This window comes from Chanodichthys erythropterus, chromosome 17, assembly GCF_024489055.1.
Source record: "Chanodichthys erythropterus isolate Z2021 chromosome 17, ASM2448905v1, whole genome shotgun sequence".
In the NCBI taxonomy this organism is placed as follows: Eukaryota; Metazoa; Chordata; class Actinopteri; order Cypriniformes; family Xenocyprididae; genus Chanodichthys; species Chanodichthys erythropterus.
In genome coordinates, this window is record NC_090237.1 from 10,759,771 (window position 1) to 10,782,690 (window position 22,920).

Here is a 22,920-nt window from a genome sequence, read left to right on the forward strand (position 1 = left end):
CTTACTCAAGGAAACTTGTCTTTTATCAGGGACTGTAACATTACAGTATTTCTGTAGAGTAGTTTGCTTCATTTGCAATGTTTTTGTAATTGTATAGACCTAACTAATATATTTATTAAGTATTTATTGAAGTTATAGCAATGTATTTTTTACTTATTTATCAACGTGTCATGGCCTTTGAAAGAAATTCAAGAAGCATTGACACAAAACGATGGAAACGATTTCAATTGACCAAAATAATGTAATAAATGCAAATTGTGAAAAACAATTGTATTGTATTGTATTGTATTGAACTCCATGTCAGTTCCACCATACCACAAAATCACATAAGTGTCCCTCACAACTGCTTACATTTCAAAATCAGTTCATTTTCCTAAGAAAAATGCTGTTTTGTAAATACCAGGAGTAGGATTAAGACCATATTTGGCATAAACAGAGGTATTTCACACAACAACACATCTGACCTGCATCTCCCAGACAACTATGCGTATCACAAAACAATGTCTGAAGCAATTGATAGCTGTCTTTAGAGATTATAATCTGCCCTGTGTTGCAAATGAGGCCGTCAGCTTCTAGATCAGTGAGTTGGCCAGTTTAATTGTGCAGTAAGATCTTATCACAGGCCTATGACATTGTCATGCATTACATAAGCCTACGCATTGCTCCTTCTTACGTTGAACGTTGCTAAAGAATTAAGAACCCATACTTTTGAACTGTTTGCTACATTTGTGCTACTTAACCTCAAGTTACTCAACCTTTCCCCTTAACGCTTGATGTTTGTTTAACTAACCACAGCCTCACTATCATGTTCATAAACCCATGTAAACATACTACAAGACATCCCAATATGCAAACATCAGTTTATTTTGAAACCAGAATCGAAATGACTTCAAATCATTTGCATAGTGCTTTTGGTACATATTGTTTAGGAGCAGGTTTACAAAGTATAACAACCCACCCACCTTTCCCCAACTATAAACTATGATTTTTTTTTATGTAGAAGTTACAAGAAGATGTATCAAATGGAGTTGTTCATATAATGCAAGTCATTGGGGTCCAAACATTGAGGGAGAGTAAATGAAGACAGATTTTTGTTTGTTTGGTGTATGAAACTAGGCCCATATCATCAATCTATGACACATATGTCATTTTGTTACATCTGTCATATTATCAAACTTAAGATTGAAATTTAGCAGAAGAAATGCATTAAAGGTTTTTTGGCTTTTAGTATGAATAGGTTAGCATTACTGTTATCTAAAAGCTAGCGTGCTCCAAAACCATGACAAAATTCGAATTTAGAAGATATAATCATTCAAAACTTAGTCTCTCGCTTCCGCCTATATAAATCAATGGTTTTGATGACATCACTCTGCACTTCAGCTTCTCATCAGATTTTCTGTCCAATCAAATGCTCTCTAGGATCTGAAGCATCCCGCCCACTACACTATAATTAGATGCTGAAGCTGTGGCTAAAATTCAATGTTGCCAAGTCGCGGTTTTCCCGTGGAATTGGGCTACTTTAACACTGTTGCCGCGGGTTGTTTTTCATGTCCGCGGGTTGAAGCGACCCTGAATAACATGATATTTACCTGGAATGCAAATTTTACCAGGGGGTAAAATCCCCCCAATCCCGGAATGCAATTTTTAGGGTAGCAATTGGGCAGGTTTTGTTGTGAAAACCTGCCAACCCTGCTAAAATCGGTCACTTGTTCACACATTTACTTTCTACATGGTGAATGGCACATAGTGCACTAAATAGGGGACTGGGAACAATTCAGACAGTGTAAATAAGCATTCCAATGGGGAGAATGAAGTCTGGTTTTAGATTAGAGTCACACGAACAGCCGCAGTGCGTGCACAGTCTGCTTCGGTCCAGAGACACGAGAGCACAGAGCAGATCATATGCGCAAGTCGGCACAGACCACAAAACATATCAGACCCATATGAATTCTGCACAGAATGCTATTTTAAAGCAATATGGAGGAGATTAGGAGGAGAAACAGTTAGAGATTAGATGGAAACTGAGGCTTTACCAAGCTCAACGGCTCTGGCTGAGCTGTTATATAAACAAAATGCCATTGGCTATTTTAAAAAAAGGGGAGGAGCTGTTTGATATGTCCTGCATATGTCTTCCTGTTTCAGTGGAAGTTAAGTTTAGGCCATTTAAAAATAAATAAAAATGCAAACAATGAAAAAAGAAAAAAAAACTGCCCCCATAAAACTCATTTAATTTCAAGACATACAGCCTATTTTATTCTCTATACAGGCTAATTTATATTGTTACTTTCATGCCTAACAAACATACATATAGTGAAAGAGTGTGATCCATCTGATCTCCTCCTCACACTTCTCAATGTATCTATTTTCTGATAAGGTTAAATATATATATAAAGGCTACTATAACTCAAAATAAACATAACGGTGTCATGTGTGGGAAGATGGCACTTTAAGACATCACATGTCACATTTTGGCCCTAAATGAGGAAGTGTGGGCCCTGCCAAATGCCACAGGAAAATCTGATCAAATTGACAAAAAATAAAAATAAAAAGTTCTCTGTCATTCCAAGCAGTAAAGTTTCTAGTTCTGTGGGTAAGTTACTAAACGGTTAATATTTGTGGTGTAAAAGCCTTTGTCACATTTAAGAGTTAAATGAACTTTATAGTCTATTACGCTACTCTCGTCTTCTAAGCCAGAACACACACAGGATGTGTAACCATAACAACAGTGGCAGTCCAGTAAAAAGCAAATAACCAGACGAACACACAAATGGCCTGTCTTCTCCTTCTCTCTTCTTTTCAATGTGCTTTAGGACGCTATTGGTGCGCTTGACACAGCAAACAGTGGCAGCTGTTGTACCACACAGTAAAGCCAGGCCTGAAAATTGCAATAACAGTGAGTAGCTTGTGATTACCTCACTGTTTACTAATGCTTCTGTACTTTGACAGCTCTCCCTGGGTAGAAAAGAAGCTTATTTAACCAGCTCAGAATGTACACCCTGCTAATTTTAAAAAGGGTGTTTCATAAAAAGTCACATTTTATCAACAGGTTTGCTTTGTTATCGTTTTAGTCATCTGTGACTAACTTCTCAAAGGTAAAAGCACAGATCTAAATGCTTACTGTTGATTATAAACTGAATATATTGTCTAGCTCCTCTAGACATGTCACTGTTAAAGAATATAAAGAAAACACAGTTCTCCAAAATAGAGTCAGTGGTTTCGATGAGGAAGTAGATAGTTACAAAAGGCCATGCATTAAATAGCTTCTCAAACGGCCTTTGTCACTTACACCAACAATTATATAGGCTGTATATCTGGTTTTATTATCACACTTTTATACGTTTGAAATGTTACAGTTCGTTATACATCTTTTTAGGTGTTTTCTTTGGACAAACCCATTTAAGACATTGAGAGGGACACGTATACCCCCCAAAATTCAGATTAATGGTTAACCAACCTGTGTTTTCAATGGTTGATTTGGAGATTATTACACATGGGCACCCTGAATCCTGAATATTTGGTAACATTTAGATGAAAAGAAACCAAATAAGATCCATACTGAGAATATAAAACAATGAAATTGTTTTTTAATAAAAAAGCAAAAAAAAAGAAAGGAAATGAGGAAGTCTCATGGGCAGAAACAACAAAAGAAGGAAGTAGAGAGCAACAAACAGTTACCATGGGGTTAATCAAACAAACCTAAAGTCATAATGTTTTGTTAGTTACATCTAACTTTTGGTCTAAAAGGTGACTGATGTGACGTGAAATTCATCATTTCTGAACTCATAACTTTAACTGTTTAACTCTTGGACTATAAATGCGTAAGCCATTGTTCAAAACAAAACCCATGATTGAATTTGTTTCTGGTTACGGTACCCATCCACCCAATTCTATCAATGTTTAACAGACCATAGTGTTTTATAAAGTACTCTAACCTTTCACCTGTTTCAAGACACACTACAATGCACTGTGTTAGTAACTGCCTGGATCGTAGATGTTTAATGTTTAACCTGCTTGTTGCAATACGTTTGTGTTCAATGAATAAATAATGAATAGAAAAGTGAACACAGACTTCTGTTAATGTTCCATCGGTTAGATTTTATAAGCTAACCTTATCAAATTACCATGAAAATGGCCAAATGCAAGAGATCGAGAACAACAGTGGCCTTAAAGGAACATTCCAGTCTGGGTTCAACATAAAAATGAAGCTCAATCAACAGCATTTGTGGCATAATATTGATTACCACACAAAAAAAAGAGCAATAATCATGAGGCACTTATACAAAGGAAGTAAATGGAGCCCATTTTTGAAAGGTTTAAAGCTTATCATTTTACAAGCACATTAAAAATCTGTTAGAATTTGCATTTTATTGGAGCAATCTCCTAATTGTTATGGTCATTTTAGGGTTTACAGTGTTGCATTGACATGTAGTGAACTTCACAGAAAAGGTTAGTATGTGATTTTTTCACACTAAAATTATGTTAAAGGGTTAGTTCACTTTTAAATGAAAATTACCCTGAGCTGTACTCACCCTCAAGCCATCCTATGACTTTCTCCTTTCTCATGAACACAATCTGAGATATATTAATAAATATCCTGACGAGCTTTATAATTGCAGTGAGCGATAACAAGAAGTATGAGCTGAAGAAAGTACTTCCATCCACATCCATCCATCATAAACATATTTCACACAGCTCCAGGGGGTCAATAAAGTCCTTCTGAAGCGAAGCGATGCGTTTGTGTAAAAAAAAAAAAAAAAAAAAAAAAAAATGATTTAACAAGTTATGAAGTAAAATATCTGGCTTCCGCCAGACCGCCTTCCGTATTCTACTTACGAAGAAAGTGTAAAACTCTCGCAGTTCAGAAAGCTTACGATACATCCTGTGCCTTCCCTATTCAACTTATGGAAAAAGCTTAACTGACGCAACGGCAGTTTACACTTTCTTCGTAAGTTGAATGATGGATCATACTCATACTCGTTGGTATTGCTCGCTGCCATTATAAAGCTGAAATGAAACTAATCCTTTAAAACTAGTGCTGTCAAAACGATTAATCGTGATTAATCGAGATTAATCGCATCTAACAAATGTTTGTAAGTGTGTGTGTGTGTGTGTGTGTGTGTATACAGTATATGTATACACACACACACACATATATTTTATTTACAGACTTTTATGTTAGATGCGATTAATCGCGATTAATCGATTTGACAGCAATAGTTAACACACATATAGCTTGTGTCTTGTGGCTATACTGTTGAAACAATGGGTATTTTAACATTTACGGATTCACTTTCATTGTAACTCAGGCTGTTGCTAAAGAGTAATAAACATTACGGTAATACACATTATGCCACAAGTACAGTCTAATAAACTTGACTTGAACCCAGAATATTCCTGATATTCTGTTTGCAGGAAGTCCTAAGAGGGGTTTCACATTATCCACGTGATTTCAGCTTTTCAAGGTGTGCTCTAAAGTCTCAGCTGGGGCAAGGTTAAGATTGTGGAAATTGCTTTTCTGCTTCAAGTAGCATAAAGGGAATTGCACAACTCGGCTCGGTGCAGACGTGCACAGCGTCATGGAAACGCATCTGGCTTTTATTCTGCCTGTGCTAGTTGCTGTCTAAGCCTGTCAAGGATTTGCCTGCCAAGAACAATACGAGGTCAGATCCCAAGCAATGAGTGTGGAAGGAACACATGTGGCCGAAAATATGAGAGCCGAGTGAGAGATTGCTTAAATCACAGTCGGTCACTGCCAAATGTCTTGCATCTGTGGTAAAGTATTCTCGCTGCTGACTGGAGGGAGTGTTTCCATTTCGAACGTTACAATCCTATGAAAACTTCCTGTAAAACACACCTATTTTAGGAAAACTGAATTAAGCACTTGAGTTGTTTCAAATGGGATATTATATGGCATTCAAAGTATCCCGTTTGTATTTTACCATACTCGTAGCTGTGACCCTTATATGCGAAAATATCTGTAAGCCTTCTTGTAATAATACCACACCTTGACATGGCCAGAGGGTAAAAGTAAAAGTTAGTATTAAGAGTGGGTTTTTCCCTCATCTCTCTCTTCACTGTCTTCGCTTTTGCGTCACAACCAAGCAGGACCTCTCCTCCCTAGGGCTGCTGGGACGAGCACTGCTAGAGTAAGGAATGTACCAAAGAGAGCATGTCTATAAAAGGAAGGCACTTCCACCGCTCAGTGTTGACGTCAGTCGGCAACTATTTCCCCCTTTTCCTTCGCTCTGCTTTCGGCCTGAAATCAAGGCCGTATGGAGCGTCTTCGCTTCTGCTTCCTGTTCCTTTTTTTCTTTTTTTGCAAAAATATATTTGGACCTATACTTAAATATATCATAATACTTATCTAAACTGATAAGATACGAAAGCAATGATACAAATTATTACTGAACAACAAAGTTCAGAAAACCTTGACTTTGTTTTAACAGGTTTTTTAAAATCAGTTAATGTAAGCTGGAGTGTTGACCACCATTTTTTTTTTTTTTTTTTTTTTTTTTTTTTTGCGACCACAGAAATTATTTATAAAATATAGTGGTGTCTAGATACATTTTTTCAGTATATTTGTATATTTTATTGTAATCAATAGTGATAGTGATAATATTTGTTTCTTTTTTATTATTGTTATTAATGTTAATTATATATATTATCTATGTATAAAACACTTTTGTATACCAAAATAATAAGTACAAAAGGCAATTGCTATATAAAACAATAATATATAATTGTTATATATTAAACAATATATATAGTATATAATTACTATATATATATATATATATATATATATATATATATATATATATATATATATATATATATATATATATATGACCGTATCACTATACAACACCCTTAGTAACCACACTTAGGAACGTAAACTCTATGTTCTCAATTGATATTGTTCATTGAAGCTCACTGTTTTATGTAGAAGAGGAAAAGATTGAGTGAGCGAGTTTATTACCTGCATTCAGATTTAGCATTTTCCTTCAGGTCAGTCCTATGTTCATAATAAAAAATCAGTTTAAATCCGATGTATTATCCTGTCCTTTTAACAGTTAAGGGGTTTTCCCGTGACTGACAGCGCTAGTTAAAGCATTTGTCAGTTGCGTCTTGTTCCGTGTTCACAACAATTCAGTCTTTTCAATGTAAACGTCTTAGCTACAGCCTGACACACTTATAAAGACTTAAAGACATAAAGTCTTTGCTGCCATCTTATGGCGTAATAATGTAATTTCTGTTGCTGTTCACGGCCAGGGACTATTTTTTCCGGTGGAAGGAAGGCTTTAGTGAAGGTTTACTTCATAGAGTTGCATTGATACATGTTTTTGGCTTTAATATTTGTATTGTGTGGTGTCATCTCTTTATAAAATCATCAGTCTGGTTACTTGTGTCTTCACTTATCAAATTATCAAATCATAATTTCTACCAAAAGTACCACCCTAATGTGATGGTTTCCTTTGATTAAAGTGGTAATTTGCTATTAGCCACCAATGTCATCAACAATATGTTTGTAAGATATGTAAAATATGATTTGTTTGAACAAAAATACAACATTTATACTGAAGTAGAAGCACATTTTTAAAGAAAAGTATTTCACAAAAAGAAGTTTGTTAAGTTTTCAATCATAAAACAACAGAAATATTCAAAATGACAAGATGTGTTTGGACACTTTCTAATTGACAAACATAATATGTTAAACTTAATCTGTGGTTACTCTGCTCAGACGTTTATGTGAACCTGAGGAAATGACTTCATGCACTAAAATAATCTTTCGATTAGTTGGTTAACAGCAGTACCATCAGATGAATGGGTTGCAGATGCCAGTTGCAGTTATCAGATGCCAATTGGTTTTGGTGTTTTGTTGTCTAATGTAAGCAGTTAATTTAAACTGTGTCTTAAGTTTTAAAATACTTTTTGGTGGGCCACTGTATACAAGAATCTTTATAGATAATAAAGTTAAACATGTTGTACATCTTGTGAACAAATTCACACAACTTTGAAAGTACTTCTTGTAAAATACTGCTTGTTATGTGACTAGACCAGAAAAAATACACTACATTTGTATCAAAGAAAGGTTTATGTGCGTAAATGAAAAAGAGTACAAAATCTAACTGAGAAAAATGGTAAAAAGACATTGAACCATTATCTTCTTTGGATAGGTTTGCCTGACAGTTCGCCTGTTTGACTCACTTGTGGACGTGTACGTCATGTTCTTTGTACAATACGACAAAACAGCATGAGTAGGTCTAAATATAAAAGAAAACATATTGTTCTCTGTCTCAAATGTGCAGAAGTTCTGTTTCTTCCTGTTTCAGGTTCCCTCATGAAAGATAATGCTAGACTGTTGCTTGCAGAACTGTTTTATTCCCATATTAGGATTTATTCAGTGTGCAAGTAATCAATATAAAGCAAAAACTGTGAATGATTAAACAAAAGTGTATTGGCACCAAATTGTCACGTTTCGAACTGGCTACAGAACAAGTCAATATGTCTCAGTAATGATTAATTAGTGATGAATCAACTGCTAAATAGCTTAATAATTAGAACACTGTATACATTACAATACTCATGTATGAATCTTCTGGTGTGTGAGTTATAAGTCAATTAGTTAATGTAGTCACGCCATTAAATTATTGTCCTTACACCCATATATTTTATATATAAAAATATGAGTAAATAATGAGGGGAAAAAAAACTAAAAATGTACACATTTTTGTAAATATACTTATTTTAATCTTATGTTAGGGCTGTCAAGCAATTATATTTTTTAATAATTACACAATATGGTGATTAATGTAATTAATCTCTAATTAATCGCACATCAAGAAATTACCCCCAGAAGATAAAGTCATTATTGTGTTAAATAAGAAAAGCATCAAATGGACATTACAAAAAGTAGCTTTCATTCATTCATTCGATTTGTTCAAATGGCTGAGTAAATTAGGAATGAAGTAAATGAGCCATTGAATCATTGGTAAACCCAATTGATTCGCTCAAGACGCGGATTAATTCAGAAAGGAAACACCGCTGTGCTGCTCTGAGACACACAATCGTTCTGCGCTGGCTTTCTATATAATGATTTTGTTGGCAAAATTAAGCAAAAACAGACAATATTATGTCTAAAATATAACAATATTAACTTACTATTTATTTAACTGTTGTATAAAATCAGTATCACATTTGCACTCGTGTGATATTGCAGCTTTATTAAGGGAAATCCATAATCGTAATCCATAAAACAAGCATAAGGTCAAAACCATGGGCAAACAGTCCAAACATAAAACAATGTCCAAGACACAGGGAAATCCAGGGAGACAAGCAGAAGATCAAAACCAAGACAAGGGATCCAGGATAACGCTCAGAAATGCAGTGCGACACTAAACAAGACTTCGCAATGGGGGAATGAACACACATGTGCTATGTTCGAAATCACCCCCTATACTCTCATTCACTATTCCCTACATTACTCCACTAATATAGTCCACTTGAGGGAGTGAATTCGGACACTGAGTGCATCGGAAGGGCTGCCGCTTTTGCATAGTAAGTGCTTGCTGTTTAATAATCATTTGAAACTTAGCAAACTGGCAGCTCTAGTAAGATTTATCAAGATTTATCTTGAACTCTACCATATTCAATTAAAAAGGAATTTATACCTATATGATATCAAAGACTATAAAATAACACAAGACTTGTCACTCGTATTGTTTTGAATGGGAAAAAGTGTAACGCGCAATATGGCGGATAAGTCCCGCCTTCAAAATAAGAGCCAATCGCCGACTGGTAAAGTCATCGCATCACTGTAGCGGCCGTTAGAAGCTCTGGTTTCTATAGAAACAGTCAGACGCGCGCCTCCGAAATGACGCACAAAAGACGCGCATTTAGGTCTGCGCATGCGCATTAGCTTGATCCAGCCTAAAAAATACAGTTTTTTTGTCATGATTCGAGCGTTTGGAAAAAAAATTATGAGACAGTTGTTGTCAGATTTCATTGGTGATTTTAAATATGAAATTTAATCGAAAGCTTGGCAAACAGCTTTGGAGAATTTGATGTTTCCCCATTCAAAGAGATAGGAGTTGCATGGATGCCATGGATGCCCGAGAGGCGTTTCAAAGATGGCCGCCGAGTGAAATGACTTGTCTTAAAGGGACTTTGATGATATTACACTGTAGCCACATTGGATCAGCCGTTTGGAAAAGTGCCATCTTCTGGTCAGATGTGGGAATTCAGTCGACGCGCGACTCTGACAGTGTGTTATGGGTATTCTCTAGCCATTGAGCGTACATCAGTTGTACACTCATTATTTTAGTGCACTGTGGGATTGAATGAGTGCGCTCAATGACGTCCACTATGGTTTCGGACACCACTACAAATGGCTGTCCCTCAAATAGTGCCCTATTTAAGGGTATGGGGGCAATTTTGGACACAGCCTCTGTTTAAATAGGCAGGGTTGACAAAATGATGAGGCACAGCTGGATGTAATCAGGCATAATAATGAATCCGGGCAATGGGTTGTGGGAAAAGTGGTCCATGGTGAGATAACCAAGACGGAAGGAGTGCCCCCTGGTGGAAATCAAGGGCAACTTTGCATGTCTGAAGCGGGGCGGGTGCAATAATTGCATTTGTAATTTTAACGTGTCATTTTTTTCCATAACTAATTAAGTAAACTAAGTAAACATGTTAAATGGACAGCCCTAATATACATATATGCATTCTTTTATAATAATTTTAGTTATATTTTCTCATATATACATAGCCAGAAACCCATACATGTGCTCCAGATTGTTTTGCTGAGGCATGATTTTTTTCGAGGCATGTGAAACAGCTTTTCAGCATGAGACATGAAACCAGCCTCAGCATATGGCCAGATGGTCAGACTTCAAACAAGTAATTACAATCTTGTTTATGTTGAGTCTAAAATAAGTTCCCTCTTGGGTATTCTGAAATACTGCACATGACATTGCAAGTGTATGGTGGTGAACAATTCCTCTTTATGGCCACTGAGGCTGGGTATTTGAACAGGTGTGTGAATTTTGAGAGGGAAGTATGAATGTGAGTGGAGTTTGAAAGGGGCACTTTCCGCAGACGCTCTCTTCGTCGCACACAGAGGCGGTTTTTGCAGGCAAGGGCAAATTCCTTCCCACTGCTCAGAAAATGATCCGTCGTGGAAATTACCTGCCATCAGATGATAGAAAAGGAATAATGAGATTAAGTATTATTAGCTGTAAAACAGACTGTTTCAATGGGGAATTTTTCTGCTTCTAGATTTTGCTCACTAAAGCAGCCCTCTTCCAGGAAAAAGACATTGACTGCTTTCTCTAAGGGATCTACATGGCGAACTAAGTGCTCAGAGAGTCTCCATTATTTCAGAATTTTAAAAGGCATGTTTAAACCAGTGCAAATTATTCACCATCTGCTCTGTCAACAGCAGAGCTAAGCATTAGCAAACACCCAACAACATAAGAGCGGTTGAAGTTGTCATGCTTCTTATACTTTATTGAATATATTTCTCAGAGTAGTTTATTTTATAGTCAAGTGTATTTTAGTGTGTTGCTATGTGTTGCTAAGGCGATCGGAGTGGTTGTTAGTGTGTTGCTATGCAGTTGCTAAGGGGTTCTAAGTGTTTTTTTAGTGTGTTGCTATGCAGTTGCTAGGGTGTTCTGAGTAGCTGCTAGATTGTTATTTTCTGGCCGTATTAAAAAGAGTTGTTTGTGTGTTGCGAAATGAGTGGTTGTTAGTGTGCTGCTATGCAGTTGCTAAGGGGTTATAATTGTTTTTTTATGTGCTGCTATGCAGTTGCTAGGGTGTTCTGAGTAGCTGCTAGATTGTTAATTTCTGGCCGAATTAAGAAGAGTTGTTTGTGTGTTGCTATGTGTTGCTAAGGTGAAATGAGTGGTTGTTAGTGTGCTGCTATGCAGTTGCTAAGGGGTTATAATTGTTTTTTTGTGTGTTGCTATGCAGTTGCTAGGGTGTTCTGGGTAGCTGCTAGATGGTTATTTACTGGCAGAAGTAAAAAAGTTGTTAGTGTGTTGCTAAGGCAATCTGAGTGGCTGGTGGCACGCTGCTATGCAGCTGCTAATTTTTTAATGTGTTGCTCTGCAGTTGCTAGGGTGTTCTGGGTAGCCGCTAGATAGTTACTCAAGAGAGTGCGTTGCTATGTAGTTGCTATGATATTCAGAGTGGATGTTAGTGCATTACTATGTGGTTGCTAATGTGTTCTAAGTGTTTTTTTAGTATGTTGCTATGTGGTTGCTAAGGCAATCTGAGTGGCTATTATTGCGATGCTATGCAGTTGCTGGGATATTCAGGGAGGTTTTTAGTGTGCTGCTATGCAGTTGCTAGGGTGTTCTGGGTAGCCGCTAGATAGTTACTCAAGAGAGTGAGTTACTATGTAGTTGCTATGATATTCAGAGTGGTTGTTAGTGCATTTCTATCCAGTTGGTAAGGGGTTCTAATTGGTTTTTAGAGTGTTGCTATGTGGTTGCTATGGTGTTCTGGGTTGCTGCTAGCAGGTTATTTTCCATAAAAAAGAGTTGTTTGTTTCTATGTGTTGCTAAGGCGATCTGAGTGGTTGTTAGTGCACTGCTATGCAGTCGCTAAGGGGTTCTAAGTGGTTTTAGGTGTTGTTATAGGGTTGCTAGGTTGTTCTGGGTAGCTGCTAGTTGGTTACGTTCTGGCCGAATTAAGAAGAGTTGTTTGTGTGTTGCTATGTGTTGCTAAGGTGAAATGAGTGGTTGTTAGTGTGCTGCTATGCAGTTGCTAAGGGGTTATAATTGTTTTTTTGTGTGTTGCTATGCAGTTGCTAGGGTGTTCTGGGTAGCTGCTAGATGGTTATTTACTGGCAGAAGTAAAATGTTGTTAGTGTGTTGCTAAGGCAATCTGAGTGGCTGGTGGCACGCTGCTATGCAGCTGCTAATTTTTTAATGTGTTGCTCTGCAGTTGCTAGGGTGTTCTGGGTAGCCGCTAGATAGTTACTCAAGAGAGTGCGTTGCTATGTAGTTGCTATGATATTCAGAGTGGATGTTAGTGCATTACTATGTGGTTGCTAATGTGTTCTAAGTGTTTTTTTAGTATGTTGCTATGTGGTTGCTAAGGCAATCTGAGTGGCTATTATTGCGATGCTATGCAGTTGCTGGGATATTCAGGGAGGTTTTTAGTGTGCTGCTATGCAGTTGCTAGGGTGTTCTGGGTAGCCGCTAGATAGTTACTCAAGAGAGTGAGTTACTATGTAGTTGCTATGATATTCAGAGTGGTTGTTAGTGCATTTCTATCCAGTTGGTAAGGGGTTCTAATTGTTTTTTAGAGTGTTGCTATGTGGTTGCTATGGTGTTCTGGGTTGCTGCTAGCAGGTTATTTTCCATAAAAAAGAGTTGTTTGTTTCTATGTGTTGCTAAGGCGATCTGAGTGGTTGTTAGTGCACTGCTATGCAGTCGCTAAGGGGTTCTAAGTGGTTTTAGGTGTTGTTATAGGGTTGCTAGGTTGTTCTGGGTAGCTGCTAGTTGGTTACGTTCTGGCCAAAGTAAAAAGAGTTGTTAGTGTGTTGCTAAGGTGATCTGAGTGGTTGCTGGTACACTGCTATGCAGCTGCTAAGGGGTTGCTATGCAGTTGCTAGGGTGTTCTGGGTAGCTGTTAGATGGTTACACAAGAGAATGCGTTGCTATGTAGTTGCTAGGATATTCTGAGTCGTTGTTAGAGTGCTGCTATGCAGTTGCTAAGGGGTTCTAAGTGTTTATTAGTGTGTTGCTATGTGGTTGCTAGGTTGTTCTGGGTAGCTGCTAGATGGTTACTTACTGGCAGGAGTAAAAAAATTGTTAGTGTTGCTAAGGTGATCTGAGTGGTTGTTGGTACACTGCTATGCGGCTTCTAAGGGGTTGTAAGTGTTTTTTTAAGTGTTGCTATGCAGTTGCTAGGGTGTTCTGGGTAGCTGCTAGATGGTTACCCAAGAGAGTGTGTTGCTATGTATCTGCTATGATATTCAGAGTGGTTTTTAGTGCATTGCTCTGCAGTTGGTAAGGGGTTCTAAGTGGTTTTTAGTGTGTTGCTATGCGGTTGCTAGGGTGTTCTGGGTAGCTGTTAGAAGGTTATTTTCTGGCCAAAGTAAAAAGAGTTGTTTGTGTGTTGCTATGTGTAGCTAAGGCGATCTGAGTGGTTGTTAAGTGGTTTTAGGTGTTGTCATGGGGTTGCTAGGTTGTTCTGGGTAGCTGCTAGATGGTTACTTTCTGGCTAAAGTAAAAAGAGTTGTTAGTGTGTTGCTAAGGCGAGCTGAGTGGTTGTTGGTACACTGCTATGCAGCTGCTATGTTGCTAGGATGTTCGGAATGCATTGCTATGCAGTTGGAGGTGTTCTGTGTAGACTAACTTGTCCAAGTAAGACAAACCCACTCATGTCTTATTATCCACCGGGTCAAAAAAAAAAAAGGTAAAATTTTGAAAACCCCTAGCCCTAAGTATAGGCAGCAGGAATAATGATGCTTGCCTTAGAAAACACCATTAATGATGACAATAACAAAAGGGAAAATGGAGAGCAAAAGAGGCTGTTTGAAGAACTGACTCTAAATTAAGAACTTTTGGAAATATACAGGTAAAAGGCCATTTCTGAAACATTTCTGAAACATTCATTCAGTCAAGCCTTCAGCGCTTTTCAAACAAAAGCACCTCTGATTTAAACCACCTGATATGGTTCCATTCTGCTGCTCAGCGGTGGAGTGACTGTAACCACTTCTGCAACAGCTGCGTGACTCTGCTTACCTATTTCCACCTCAGAAGTGCAAAGCTATTCCATTCTAGCAGCTACAACAGTATTTTGCAATCAGAGAGGAAACGTCTGAGGAAACAGGGTAAAAACAATCTTTAGAGACCAATAACAAGGGTCTCAAAGGAAACTTTCAGACATATTTTGTCGTAGTGTTGCATAGACTAGTCACTCACTCACAAAGGAAACTTGCCTGCCGACGGGAGTGTATATAAACCTGAGATCATACATATCTAGGGAATTTTAGATCCTTTGCTGAATCAGCACAGGTTATTGGCAAACTCATATCGTCAAAACTGGCCTAGACAAGACTGGTATTATCTGCCAAATTAGGTTACACCTTTAGGTTCCCATGAGAAAAAAGTCATAGTAAGATCAGCATTGTGGTATCGGTGCATGTGAATTGGTATCCAAGAGTGCTTTCCCTTGCCGCAATGTGTCTTCGGTTGATGTCAGTATGTACGTCTGCGTTCACATCAGGTGTGAGGTCACACTACACTTCCTTTACTCTGTTTACTCTCACTTTGTTTACACAGACAGCCCCCTAGTCAAAACACAGTGCTCATTGCTAGGCAGCATGCTAGCTCTTGCACCACTGGCTTGCACAATTTCTCAGAAGAACCAGGCCAGTTCTTTCAGGGTTTATTTTTTGACTTCTCAAGCGAAGCTCTTGTGACCCTGATTGGGTTTAATGTTTGAGGAAGGCTTGCGCAAATGCTAAGTGAAAGGTTTTTCTCTCATTATTATGTTCCTTTCATGTTAAAAGGGTAAAGGCTGAATAAGCAGATATATTTTAGTAGACATTTATTTTACTTCATTTGTTAATGTAATTACATTTTATTTAAATACTTCATATGTTAAATATATTCATATAAATAGTATATATATATATATATATATATATATATATATATATATATATATATATATGACTATATTTAACATATGAAGTGTATGTATATATATATATATATATATATATATATATATATATATATACACGTACACACATACATATTCATTTGACTGTATGTGCATTTAATTAAATAAATATAAATATTTAAAAAAAATTAAATATAAATATTTATACATATATAATTTATACTCTATTTATTTTGTACTAAAGTAATATGCCTGCCTTTTGTAATAATTTATATTAAATTGTTGATTAATCATGATATATGTATATATATACAACCTCTTAATTTGATGTTTCAAATTATGAATGCAGTCAAATGACTGTATATATATATATATATATATATATATATATATATATATATATATATATATATATATATATATATATATATATATATATATATATAGTCAAACCAAAAAAATGTTTTATATTTTTGATATATTTTTACTAGTGGGTGCAGGACACTATTCATTTATGTAAGTGAGGATAGCAAAATAAAGTTAACTATGACATATTATACCCAAAAATTCTTCATACAGTGGACTACCAGTAAAATTGATACACATTTCAGACACTTTGACCTGACCATGTTTTGCTTAAGTGTTATCTGACATAATTAAGATTATAAAACGTTTAGTTCCAGTCCTTGATTCTGATTGTTCAATAGCTGTGTTTTATTCACAATAAAACACGGCTATGACCGCTTCACCCAACAGCTCTGTGTATCACTACACAACACCCTTAGCAACCACTCTTAGCAACGTAAACTGTATGTTCTTAGTTGATATTGTTCATTGAAGCTCACTGTATTATGTAGAAGAGTATTGTGAGAAAGAGATCAAGTGATCTGCATTCACATTTAGCATTTTCCTTCAGGTCAGTCCTATGTTCATAATAAAAAATCTGTTTAAATGTCCGATATATTATCCTGTCCTTTTAACAGTTAAGGGGTTTTCCCGTGACTGACAGCACTAGTCAAAGCATTTGTCAGTTGCGTCTTCTTCTGTGTTCACAACAATTCAGTCTTTTCAATATAAAAGTCTTCGCTGCTGACTGACACACTCATAAAGACAGTCTTTGCCGCCATCTAATGGCATAATAATGTAACTTCTGTTGCTGTTCACAGTCAGTGACTATTTTTCGGGCGGAAGGAAGGCTTTTGGTGAAAGTTTAATTCATGAAAGTTGCACTAATACGTATTTTTGGCTTTAATATTTGTATTGTGTGGTAACTGTTTTATAAAAGCAATAAGGTACGGAAGGCTGTGCTGTATTGTGATTAAAGGGATAGTTCACCCAAAAATGAAAATTTGATGTTTATCTGCTTACCCCCAGTGCATTCAAGATGTAGAGGACTTTTTTTCTTCAGTCGAACGCAAATTATGATTTTTAACTGCAACCGCTGCCGTCTGTCAGTCAAATAATAGCAGTGATTGGGAACTTGAACAATAAGAACAATTGAACACTAACAGGAAGCTGAACGAAGTTGGACATAGTGGTGTAGGTAAAAATTATATAAATACTGTTCGGTTTCTCGCACAAACCGATCGTTTCGTGTCTTAGGACATCAGTGTGCCGTCACGAGCCGCAGGGTTTAATTTGGATTTGTCTATGGAAGTTTTTTCAACTTTTATTGTTCAAGTTCCCAATCACTGCTATTATTTGACTGACAGACGGCAACGGTTGCAGTTAAAAATCATAATTTGTGTTCTACTGAAGAAAAAAAGTCACCTACATCTTGGATGCACTGGGGGTAAGCAGATAAACATCAAATTTTCATTTTTGGGTGAACTATCCCTTTAAGTCACTCCACTTCGCATCGTGCCTAATAACGCCCTTCAGCCGTGACTTATTCACGATACAGCACAGCCTCTCGTACCTTATAATTTTTTCTGACACAGTTTAACTCTGAGATCTTCTAATTTTTTATTACCGCTTTTTTAAACTATAGTGAATAAACTGTATTAATGAATAAAATGTTCAAGGAGCCTGAATACATTTTGGTTTGACTGTATGTGCTGGGAATTTCAAAGTGAGACATAACACTCAAAAAACACCCAAACAGATACAATACATTAAAACGCCATCTAACTATAAAACCTGGCATATAATGGACACATTAACAGTTTTTCTGTGAGGGAGTTTTCTGTTTAAGCAGCAAGTAGCCTACACATTTCGGAAAACATGTTTTCATACAGTGGATCGGGAACAAAATTTTGCAACTTTTGAGTTTCTGAAGCCTAGGGCACTGAGACAAATCCACACATGCAGTGAAATGTGATTGGAAGTCGGGTTGCTTTAAAAACACACGCAGAGGTTAGGAGACCTGTCCTCTGGTGGCCGCGCTCTCGCTCTCTCTCTCTCTCTCTCTCTCTCTCTCTCCTAAAGAGCCTTCGTCAGCAGTGGGGGGGCTGCTGCTTCTGAAACACATGTGGGATGTGGAGTTGTGACAGGATCACAAAGAGTGCCATTCAGCCCAGAGAGGCTCTGAAAACAGCAGCAGCCTCCCTTTGCTCTCCTCCCTTTTGCTGCCTCCATCTGTGGCCTTATTTCCTCTCCCTGCACTGCACCTCACATAAAACCTCAAAGATTACAAAACCAGACTTTGTTTCTCATGAGGAAAAGGCATCAAGATCTAAACGTTTTGTTCAGGGGTTTTTTTTTAGGGCGTCTGGGGCACTTTTTCATGATTTTGGCACACAGTTGTTGTTGTTTTTTGTAGTGAGAACATTTATATATGTTAGATTTTAGACTATTATGTTACATAACATTGACCTATGAAAAGTAAGTGGTTTCATGATTTTGGCCTGCATGTGTTACATTAGAGGTCTTGACCTTCTCAACTGTATCCAACAATTAAAATCATACAACAGTGTCAACAATTAATGTAGTATTTTGAAGTATTTGTTTGTTTGTCATTCATTCATTCATTTAAATTGTGTATTTACCTGGAAATTTAATGCAATACACCAATCAGCCTGAAATTTTGCTAATTTTGCTTGAATAGAAAATACAACAGCTCATATAATATTTTATAAAATATAACTCCAACAATGTCAATTTGAACTAGTCATTTGATCTATTTGTTAATGTATTATTATTTTAGTTTTTAAAATTTATGTATTTATTTTTTATTTTTATTTATAAATGTATTTATTTATTTTATAAATATTTATTGTTTTAATTTAAATTGTGTATTTGAATATTTGTTGCTAGAAAATTAATAAAATAAATAAATAAAATAAAATAAATAAATGTGCTTTTACTACACATAGCATGGTCAAGCTACCGATACTGGGGTAAAAGCATGGTAAGTTTTGTGGCTACCATCATTTTACTACACCTATTACAGTAAAACTAAAGTTACTGTGGTAAAAAAGTGTTGTGGTTACTGTGCTTTTACTACAAATACTAGCACTTTCGAACTACACTGGTGTGATTTTGTTGTTTTCCAATACATTCTTAGTAACCTCAATCACCAACACAGGCTTGATTAAACACAACAGCTCATTTGGCCTCCTGAGGATGTTGAACAGCATTTTCAGAAGACTTCCTTTGAATGACCATCTGCTGAAAAAGATTTTTTAAGAGATTCACGCCTAGTTTGAGGTTGTTGGTTTTTTTTTTTTTTTCCTTGCATTTCCTTTCAAATATTTTAATGCAGTGAATTTTTGTCCCTGTGATCTGTGCTTAAAGGAATCTTTGTGCATTCTCTTCATTCTAAGTTCCAGAGAGGATGTTCAAACTGACCTCTAAAGAACCTTGGAAACATCATTTGGAAATATCCTGTTCACTCAGAGTTACTCAATCAGTTTGTTCCTCATGAGAGGGAGTTTTCTTTTTCTTTCTTACTTTAAATTCACCACTGTTTTATACGTGTTCTTAAATCGCTGTCTTTTAAAGTAGCATGATGAAAAATGTCTTTCCCCTGGCTCTCAAACAACAGCAGCTGAAATAATTGGTGAGTTTCCAAAAACATCAGAAAGTGAACGATGTTGTTATTTAAAACAACACCCTAATAAAGAATTATGGAATATCCAAACGTTTTATGGGAAAGAATGTTTTTTTTTGTTATGTGAATGATCTGTTCTGAAATCTGAACTGGAAATCATGCGATATTCTCTCAATGAACGAAGCGATATTCTCTCAATGGTCCTATACATGTATATACTGCAATATAAACGTGTAATATAATACAGCTACTCCTCTGATCTTCTATAATCTTCCAGCCTTTGGAACAAAGATGGTGTGTGTGTGTGTGTGTGTGTGTGTGTGTGTGTGTGTGTGTGTGTGTGTGTGTGTGTGTGTGTGTGTGTGTGTGTGTGTGTGTGTGTGTGTGTGTGTGTGTGTGTGTGTGTGTGTGTGTGTGTGTGTGTGTGTGTGTGTGTGTGTTTGTGTGTGTCATGCAGGCCACATGCACTTCCTCTTTTATAAAGCACTGGTACTGCTTTAAGTAGGAAATGAACCAAGAAGAAAAGGGAAGTGAAACTGACCAATTGTGACATTAATGAAAACTTGAGATGTTTTTTTTAATGTCTTTTGCTGTCATAAGGTCTAAATCTATACTGTTGCAGTTCTTCCTGGGGAAAGTTATAAACATTATAAAACATCTAGTAAAAATATATATCCAAAGGACATCAGCTGTCTTTATAAATGTAAAGGGTTATCTGATGACAGGGAAAGCCCATAAACATAAATGATTTAAATTTAAATTTATACAATACTAATTACTTTTCTTTTAATATGGACTATTTAATATGTTTTCTACTTCAGCTGACTGCCCATTGTTTGTCATGAGGAACGTGATTTCACCAAGTACAGAATGTTCCTGGAACAAAATTACAATCAACCAATCAGATTTGAGGGTTTACAGCTTATGTCAAGTTTAGGCTTACAATCAGGGTTAAATGCTTCTACATCAGTGTTCATTTCCCTCTGATTGTATGGATAAGTTATAGGTAGGGTTGGGTTTAAGGATATGGTTAGGACTAAATTTTCAGACAGGAATGTTGTTCCAGGATCAACAAAATATTACTCGGTAAAATCACGGTTAAACACATAAGATAAAATATAAAGTACTACAGTAGCCTATATGATAGAACACTGTTACAAGCTATTAACTATGCCATGATGAGCACTGTGAGCACTTTAACAACAGAGAATGAACAATGTTTGTCACATATGGGGCACTTTAATATGACTGTACTGACCTCTGGTGGTTACTTGGTTGTATATATCTGTGAAGTTTTCCATCATTTTTATCTAATCTATATGCTACTGTTTAAAAGTTTGGGGTCAGTAAGATTTTTTTTTAGCAAGGACGCATTAAATTGATCAAAACTGACATTAAAGGCATTAATAATGTTACAAAAGATTTCAGATTTCTTCAAACAAATGCTGAACTTTGTATTCAACAAAGAAAGAATCCATTTGTGTGTGTGTGTGTGTGTGTGTGTGTGTGTGTGTGTGTGTGTGTGTGTGTGTGTGTGTGTGTGTGTGTGTGTGTGTGTGTGTGTGTGTGTGTGTGTGTGTGTGTGTGTGTGTGTGTGTGTGTGTGTGTGTGTGTGTGTGTGTGTGTGTGTATATATATATATATATGTCAAAAATTGTAGGTAATGTGTTCTGAGTCAGAACTTGTGACTACTTTTTCATTACTTTTTAGATTACTTTTTTAGATTACTTTTGACCTAACTCATTTATCACATTTATAATCTTGTACCATATTGATATAAAAATACAAAGAGAAAGAAAGTATATTCCATTCTTTATTATCAACAACATGAAGTGTATTAAATATTACATTACGTCAGGGTTTGCCAGATTGGAGTTAGTGAGTTTAATGAAAAGGTATTAAGTAATAAAAAAAAAATTTAAACAAATAATTTTAAAATGAAGACAATCAAAATAAAACTTATCATTTTCTAAATAAATAAATAAATATATATATATTTGCTTACCTGCATGTCATTTGACCATTAACTGACATCAGAGAACAGTGAACTTCATATTTGGCAGATAAACTATAAAACTACAACATATAAAACATGTGTGACAACTTGCCCTGACATTTTGGTTCTATAATTTAATGTAGCTGAATCTTGTTTTAATGTATCCCAGTGTGGTTTAAGTGGTTATTAGAGTTTAGTTGTTTTGTGTCTCCTTATTTAGCCAATTTCTATAACTAAAATGAAAAAAAAAAAAAATTAAAAGGTTAGTAAGTAATTTGAATCTAACAGAAGCAGTATACTACTAGATATGCGATAAGACTTTGTACTTCAAATCACATAGTCACAGACATCATCTAAACATAAAACTCTTATCAAAATGATTCCTTTGCACAAGAATGTTTCATTCCAAAAAACTTGCAAGTGTTTTTTTTTTTTTTTTCCCTCCTGCCTCATTGTCTTACAGTAGCCAGGTTGAGTTCCCCACCCCCAGCTCCCAGCGAACTCCTTTCCGCTCACGGATTCCATTCTACACAAGAGCCTGGAGAGCATATGTTTGACCCACAGTCCCAGTGAATGTGGCCATCTGCTCGGGATTCCATATGATCCGGGCCCTGTGTGAGAATGCGCCTGGCTTTGTAAAAACTCACTAGGCGATGTGGGAGAATCTTCCCCACACACAATAGAGAACAGTAAGACAGTTTTAACCCTTTCCCCGGTTCGCCTCTCTCAAAGGACGCTTCCCCGTACCATTGTTCTCCCTGACAAGTGAATAGTGAACAGAATCAGTTTCTTGTTACTTAACTGTCAAAAGCTTTCGTGGGATTCAGTTTCAACTCTTCATAACACCAACAGGACCTTCACACTGAAGCTAAATGGACATAGTGGGAGAAATGAAGAAAAAGTAACTTCAGAGTAGAGCCACAGGTTATTCTCAGAAAGTTTAAATCAAACACTTGATAAAAACTGTTTTGCAGCAAATAACTATGTGTCACCACCAACCACTTAACATATGGATGGATAGGCAAATGGTGGAGTAAACTACATAAAACAAAGGGCTTCTCATTTCCATACTAGATGCGATCTGCTCACACCTCCCCCAACCACAAGCCACAATAAGTGAACAAACTCACAGCACTGGTAAGGAGGTACTAGCCTGCAGTTTATAACGATTTAGCAAATCATGTCAATGCATGGAGGAACTTTCACATGTTGCTTCAGAAAATCCTCACATGCTAAATGTTGTGAAACAGGAAATAAAAAAAAAAAAATAAAAAAAAAAAAGGCA

At 36.4% G+C, this 22,920-nt stretch overlaps 1 long non-coding RNA gene across 1 annotated transcript in view; it reads left to right on the forward strand.

The window, feature by feature from the left end:
- Window positions 1-2,768: 2,768 nt before the first annotated feature.
- Window positions 2,769-22,920, forward strand: part of LOC137005166 (uncharacterized) — a 64,306-nt gene continuing 44,154 nt past the window's right edge. The window contains exon 1 of the long non-coding RNA XR_010892213.1: window positions 2,769-2,893. This is a non-coding gene — a long non-coding RNA (uncharacterized lncRNA). The remainder of the gene's footprint in view (window positions 2,894-22,920) is intronic.